This window comes from Lacerta agilis, chromosome 9 (assembly GCF_009819535.1).
Source record: "Lacerta agilis isolate rLacAgi1 chromosome 9, rLacAgi1.pri, whole genome shotgun sequence".
NCBI classification, from domain to species: domain Eukaryota; kingdom Metazoa; phylum Chordata; class Lepidosauria; order Squamata; family Lacertidae; genus Lacerta; species Lacerta agilis.
In genome coordinates, this window is record NC_046320.1 from 70624571 (window position 1) to 70631556 (window position 6986).

Genomic DNA, 6986 nt, shown 5'->3' on the forward strand with positions numbered 1-6986 from the left:
GGATTTAGAAGGCGATTAGTTTGGGGACCCCTGCCACACCACACCCCTGCCCTGAACTCTGATCCCCGGGGAACCAAACTTCATAGTGCTGTTGCCCCAGAAACTTCCCACCACAGCATGTCCACGTACAATTGATGCGCTGTGGTTCCTCTTCCGCTTTCCCTCTTGCATTAGCAACAATCGTAGAGAGTTTTAAATGGGCTTTTAGTGCTAAGAGACCCCGAACGCTTCTCCAGCAAGCACCCTGCCCAACCTTTTCTCGTAAGGGGAAGGAGATTCCCAGGGTGCTTCCGCAGCCCCCAGAGGCAAGAGTTGCATCCCTCCCAAGCCAGTTCATGGCCTGCGATGGATATGAGGTGCAGTTCAAAGTAGGAAGAGGCTGACAGCACCCACAAGAAATGTATTTGCACAAGGAATCGGCAGCTTGTCCTGGACAGGCTGTACTCCCTCTGAAGGTGTGGGCACCCAGGCTGGGATTTCTTCCATATCACCTCTCCGTCTTCCCTTCCCCAAGCTAAACATACCCAGCTCCTTCAACCTTCCAGCTTGTCCACATCGTTCTTAAATTGTGGTGCCCAGAATTGGACACAGGACTCCAGCTGTGGTCTGACCAAAGCAGAATAGAGTAGTAGTATGACTTCCTTTGGGACACGGGTGGAGCTGTGGGTTAAACCACAGAGCCTAGGGCTTGCTGATCAGAAGGTCGGCGGTTCGAATCCCCACGACGGAGTGAGCTCCTGTTGCTCGGTCCCAGCTCCTGCCAACCTAGCAGTTCGAAAGCACGTCAAAGTGCAAGTAGATAAATAGGTACCGCTCCGGCGGGAAGGTAAATGGAGTTTCTGTGCGTTGCTCTGGTTCGCCAGAAGCGGCTTTGTCATGCTGGCCACATGACCCAGAAGCTGTATGCTGGCTCCCTTGGCCAGTAACGCGAGATGAGTGCCACAACCCCAGAGTCGTCCGCGACTGGACCTAATGGTCAGGGGTCCCTTTACCTTTACCTTTATGACTTTCTTTGATCTGGACGCTAGACTTCTGTTATAGACATAGCGACCACATTGTTCTCCTCCTCTAGCTGGGGACATGCGTTACTTCATAGAGGGGTGAGGCTCATGTGCTAACAAGGTGTAGGCTTCCCTGGGGGAGACCACTGCCCACCACAACCCCACGCAACCCCTCCAGAGCACAATCTGTGCCGTCATCCTATAAACCTGACATCGCCTGCAAAGCAATCACAACTCCATTTTGCTGCCCCCTTGGTCTAGTCCACAGATGGTTTTGATATCCCCATAAATCATATTTATACAAGCCTACGCACTCTTGTGTGTATGTGAGCGCATTATATGTGTATATATAAAAGGACAGATGCATTTATTCCCCCGAGGAGGTCAGCAGAATTTATGAAGGGAAACAGCCACAGCCCTAGCTTTCTTTCTCGTTCCTTTTAAATAATAATAACAACAATAATAGATTTCTTTTTTGCTTTTCTCGGGGTGTCTGTGCATTGGAGAGGAGGAGAAGGGGTGGATTTGCTTGGTTGCTGTTTTTCAATCGGGGGAGAAAAATGGCAGGAACAAATCCCAGTTTGAATCCCGATGTTTATTCAACCTTGACATGGATTTTGACTGCTGGGGGGGGGGGGGAGCCAGCAGGAAGCCCCACTGTGCAAATCCCTTTAAAACTGAGTTCCAGATTTTAAAAAATGCCCTCGACAAATGCGTATCTTCTTCTTCTTCTTCTTCTTCTTCTTCTTCTTCTTCTTCTTCTTCTTCTTCTTCTTCTTCATCTTGTTGCTGTTGCTGTTCTTTCTAAGCACCCCAAATCCCCTTGATGCACCCCAGTAGAAGGATTTGAAATGTGAGTACAATCAGGACTACAGATGGGCAAATCTGTCCATTTTGATTTCTTCCAGTTCCTCAGTTTTCAAGCCATTAGTTCAGTTCCCCACATTACCTTATGAGTTTGCCATTTTTTATGTGCTCGTGAAAATTCACCATCATTTTAGCACCAATTTCTCAGAATATTCACATTTTTCTTCAATGCCGGATTTACATATAAGCTAAACAAGCTATAGGGCCCCACTCTCTTGGACCCCCCCCCCAAAAAAAAACATTTAAAGGGAAAAAAACCTGGATGTACATTTCCAAAATATAAAATAAAAAAACAAATAAAATAGAACCTACATATAGCAACAGTGTTTTGTGTTGTGCAGGCTCCTATTTGTTATGTGCAAATGGCTTCAGATAACTATTCTTCTTCTTCTTCTTCTTCTTCTTCTTCTTCTTCTTCTTCTTCTTCTTCTTCTTCTTCTTCTCCTCCTCCTCCTCCTCCTCCTCCTCCTCCTCCTTCTGTCATTTAGTTGTGTCTGACTCTTCGTGACCCCATGGACCAGAGCACGCCAGGCACGCCTATCCTCCACTGCCTCCCGCAGTTTGGTCAGACTCATGTTGGTAGCTTCGAGAACACTGTCCAACCATCTCATCCTCTGTCGTCCCCTTCTCCTTGTGCCCTCCATCTTTCCCAACATCAGGGTCTTTTCCAGGGAGTCTTCTCTTCTCATGAGGTGGGTGGCTCCCAACAGAATATTAAAAGTACAACAAAACATCAGACATTAAAAACTTCCCTAAACAGGGCTGCCTTCAGGTGTCTTCTAAAAGTCTGGTAGTTGTTTTTCTCTTTGACATCTGGTGGGAGGGCGTTCCACAGGGCGAGCGCCACTACTGAGAAGGTTCCCTGTAACTTCTCTTCTCGCAGGGAGGGAACCGCCAGAAGGCCCTCAGCGCTGGACCTCAGTGTCTGGGCAGAACGATGGGGGTGGAGATGCTCCTTCAGGTCTACTGGGCCGAGGCCGTTTTGGGCTTTAAAGGTCAGCACCAACACTTTGAATTGTGCTCGGAAAAGTAATGGGAGCCAATGTAGGTCTTTCAGGACTGGTATCCTGAATAATAATAATAATAATAATAATAATAATAATAATAATTGCATTTGTCTTCACATTACTTGCCTGAAGAACTACATTGCAAAATTCAGAGAAGCGATTAGGCAGGTTTGCCTTTTAGGTGAACAGAACGGAATCTCCTATCCTTAGACAGGGATCATGTAAGCTAAGTCCCCCAAGCTAAAACAAAATAAAAAATAAAAAAATAAAAAAATTCCTTCCAGTAGCACCTTAGAGACCAATTAAGTTTGTTCTTGGTACGAGCTTTCGTGTGCTTGCACACTTCTGTTTCATTGTATCTGAAGAAGTGTGCATACACACGAAAGTTCATACCAAGAACAAACTTAATTGGTCTCTAAGGTGCTACTGGAAGGAATTTTTTTATTTTTATTTTTTGTTTTGACTATGGCAGACCAACACAGCTACCTACCTGTAACTCCCCCAAGCTAGTTTAAATGCCAGAACTCACCAACCATGTACAAAGGGAATTTGAGGCATGATTCCTCTACCCAACCACGCATTTCTGACTAGAGGTGGGATTTTAAATCTGAATGCAGAACTCCTCATCTGCACGTTCAAAGGCTGCAACTGAAAAAGCCAGCAGCTATTCGAATCCATGCAGATCCTTCTACCATCTCCAACACTTCTCCATACCCTCCAAGTGTCCCGGTTTTATAGGGGAAGTCCCGGAATTACATAAGCTATCTCGGCTTCTGATCTGATCCCAGAATGTCCCGATTTCCCCTGCCGGCGCTGCGGCCACCAAGCTTGGAGAGGAGATTGAGCTGGTGCTTGTTCTGAGCAGCAGCGGCTGCAAAGGAGCATCCCGTGGCCTCCCCAAGGCTGCTGCTGCCGGCGGCCTCCTCCCTTGGGCAGATTGTAGCAGCTGCTGGAGAGCAGGAGAGAAGGACAGGCTGCTGATACAAGGCCCCCAGCCTCTTTATTCAGCTCCTAGTAGCAAGGAATGAATCTTTCCCCAAAATGTCTGCTGTATATACATTATTTACACAATGGGCCCCACATGATTGGCTAATTCCGGGCTAGTCCTGTAGGCCAATCAGGTTGCGGATTCACTTCTTCCCGGAGCCTGATTGGCTGCTCTTGCAGGCCAATCAGGTCGCTGATTCACTTCCAACTGGAGCTGGATTGGGTGGCTCCTGCGGACCAATCAGACTGCTGCATTCTGGATCCTATTTTTCTAGGATTCAGCTCAGTACATATCACAGCCCCTTTTGACACATTGGCTCTGGAGGTCAGGCAGAGGGAATGGAGCAGAGTGAAGGAAGTCTCTCTCTCTCTCCCTCTCTCTCTTTCTCCCTCTCTCTTAAAAGAAATGCTTTCTGCACCCTTGTCTAATCTTGCACCTTTTAAAAATGCATTTGTTGGCATGTGCTTTTCTTTTAGTAAATCAAAATGAAATTAAATGAAATTGGGATTAATGGGTTTTCGCAGGGCAGTGGTGATGGCATTTGCTCTTCTTCTGATAGGAAGTGCTCTGGGGGTGGTGGGGTGTGTGTGACAAAAAAAATGGGGAGGTGGAGAAGGGTCAGTTGCGGAGGAGTGAGAAATATCCCTATTATTATTATTATTATTATTAGGATTTATATTCCACCCTATACCCAGAGGTCTCAGGGTGGTTCACAGAATAAAATCAAGATCTCAAACAACAATATACCTAATAAAAATAAAAGCAACAACCCAATAGCTACACCCCCCCCGAAAAAAACACAGTTTAAAAGGGCATAGGATGTAAATCAAATCAACCAGAGGCCTGTTGAAAAAGGAACGTTTTTGCTTGGTGCCTAAAGGTGTATAACAGGGGTCAGCAACCTAAGGCCCATGGGCCGGAAGCAGCCCGCGGAGGTCGTTTGACCGGCCCCCGAGCCGCCCCCCTACCGAGCCGCCCACTCGCATGCAGCACTAACACAGCGTAGCACAGGGACTTGCTTCTGCGGTGCCGGAAATCACGTCTGCACAGACGCAGATGCCGAAAATCGTGGGTGCGCACCCGATCCGACCCACGGAGGGACCTCCGCGGGACCGATCCAGCCCAGCCAAAATAAATCTTGCTGACCCCTGGCTTATAATGAAGGCGTATTTTCATCTGAGGAATGTTGGGGGGTCTGCGTCTCCACAATTCTGGGGCACTCGTGTGTGTGTGTGTGTGTGTGTGTGTGTGTGTACAATTGGATACATCTGGGGATACAAGGATGTACACACACACACACACACAGGGGCGGAGCGAGGTGAGGCCTAGGGGGCAGGTCACCCCGGGTACTGCCAGGGTGTGTGTGACACTCAGGGCAGGAACCCCACCCCCGCGATCGGCGCCTCCAAGACCTCCCTCGGCCTTTTTTGGCGCTGGGCTCCCTGGGCGGAGCCGTGGCATGGAGGCGACAGGCGGGCCAGCAAGGAGGGGCACCCCTCCTCACTGGCCCGCCCCTCACCTCCATGCTGCGAGCCCAGCACCCCCAAAAAAGCCCTGAAAGGGGGGGAAGGGAAGCAAAACTACTTTGCTTCCCTTCCCCCCCTTTCAGCGCCTTTTTTCGGCGCTGGCTGGCCTGAGGAGCCGCGGCATGGAGGCAAGGGGCGGGCCAGCGAGGAGGGGCGCCCCTCCTCGCTGGCCCGCCCCTCGCCTCCATGCCATGGCTCCACCCAGGGATCCCAGCACCCAAAAAAGCCCTGAAAGGGGGGGGGAGCGCACGCTTTGCTTACCTTCCCCCCCCTTTCAGCGGCTTTTTTCGGCTTGGATGTACTACGCATGCCTGGAAATTCTGGGCATGCGCAGTGCATCTGATGTGCGTCGTGACGTCACGGCGCACGCCTCGTGCCCCGCCCCAGGGCGGTGCCTCCGCGCCGCAGCCCCAGGCAGCGAAGAGGCTTCCTCCGCCACTGCACACACACACACACACACACACACACACACACACACACACTTTAACCACAAATGGAAGCTTCGGAAGGAACCAAGCCATATTTACAGCCCAGAATGAAACCTGCAGCTGCGAGACTATTAGCAGGACAGAGAACTGGAGGAGGCGGGAGGGGAGGGGAGGCCCAATGAGACCCTAAAAATTGGAGCCAGTTGGAGCAGACTCAGCTCATTCCCCAGCAGCTGACTGTTGAAATGTGAACCCCCCCTCCCTCCGATTCCTTCCTCTCCCATCTCCTGGATTTGGCAATCTCCGCTCCCTCCCCACTCCACCCATGGCAAAACATTCTTCTCCATCACCCACACCGGCCTTGAGAAGACTTTACGAAATTTGCACAGGGAAATGGCTTACCATTCTCAGAATATGCCCCGTTTCCCGAGCTCAGGGAAATGCTTTACACCGAGTCAGACCACTGGGTCCATCTAGTGCAGTGATGCCCACGCTGGCTGGCAGCAGCTCTCCAGGGTTTCGGGCAGGGGACATTCTTTGTCCTACCCGGAGGTGCCGAGGGTTGAACCCGGGAGCTCCTCATGCAAGGCAGATGTTCTGCCACCAAGCTACAACTCTTGCCCTGTTTACCGTATTTTTTGCTCCATAGGGCGCACCTTGTTTTTAGAGGAGGAAACAAGGGAAAAAAATATTTTTCTGGTTTTCCTCCTCTAAAAGCCCTGTTTTTTTGAGCATCAGCTGAAATTTGTGTAACTTTTTTTTGCAAAGGGAAAAGCCCTGTTTTTTTGAGGATCAGCTCAGATTTGTGCAGCTTTTTTGCAAAGGGGGAAAAGCAAAGCTTCTTTTGCAAAGGGGGGAAAGCAAAGAGGAAAAGCCCCGTTTTTATGGGGTTCAACTCACATTTCTGCAGCTTCTTAAGGAAAGGGAGCCATTTCTACAGTTTCCAGACAGATAATCGAATCAGCCAATCACAGTCGCTGGGGAAACAAAACAACCTCCCTCTGCAGCACATTCAACAATGGAGGCCTGGGCAAGGGGGCGGGGCCGAAAGGCAGCCGGGGACTCTTATCTCTCTCCCGATCTCTTGCTGATCAGCTGCTGAGCGGGGTCCTTTCAACACCCCCTTTTCTTTTTGTAAAATAAAAAGCACTTGGCCCCAGGGCAATTTG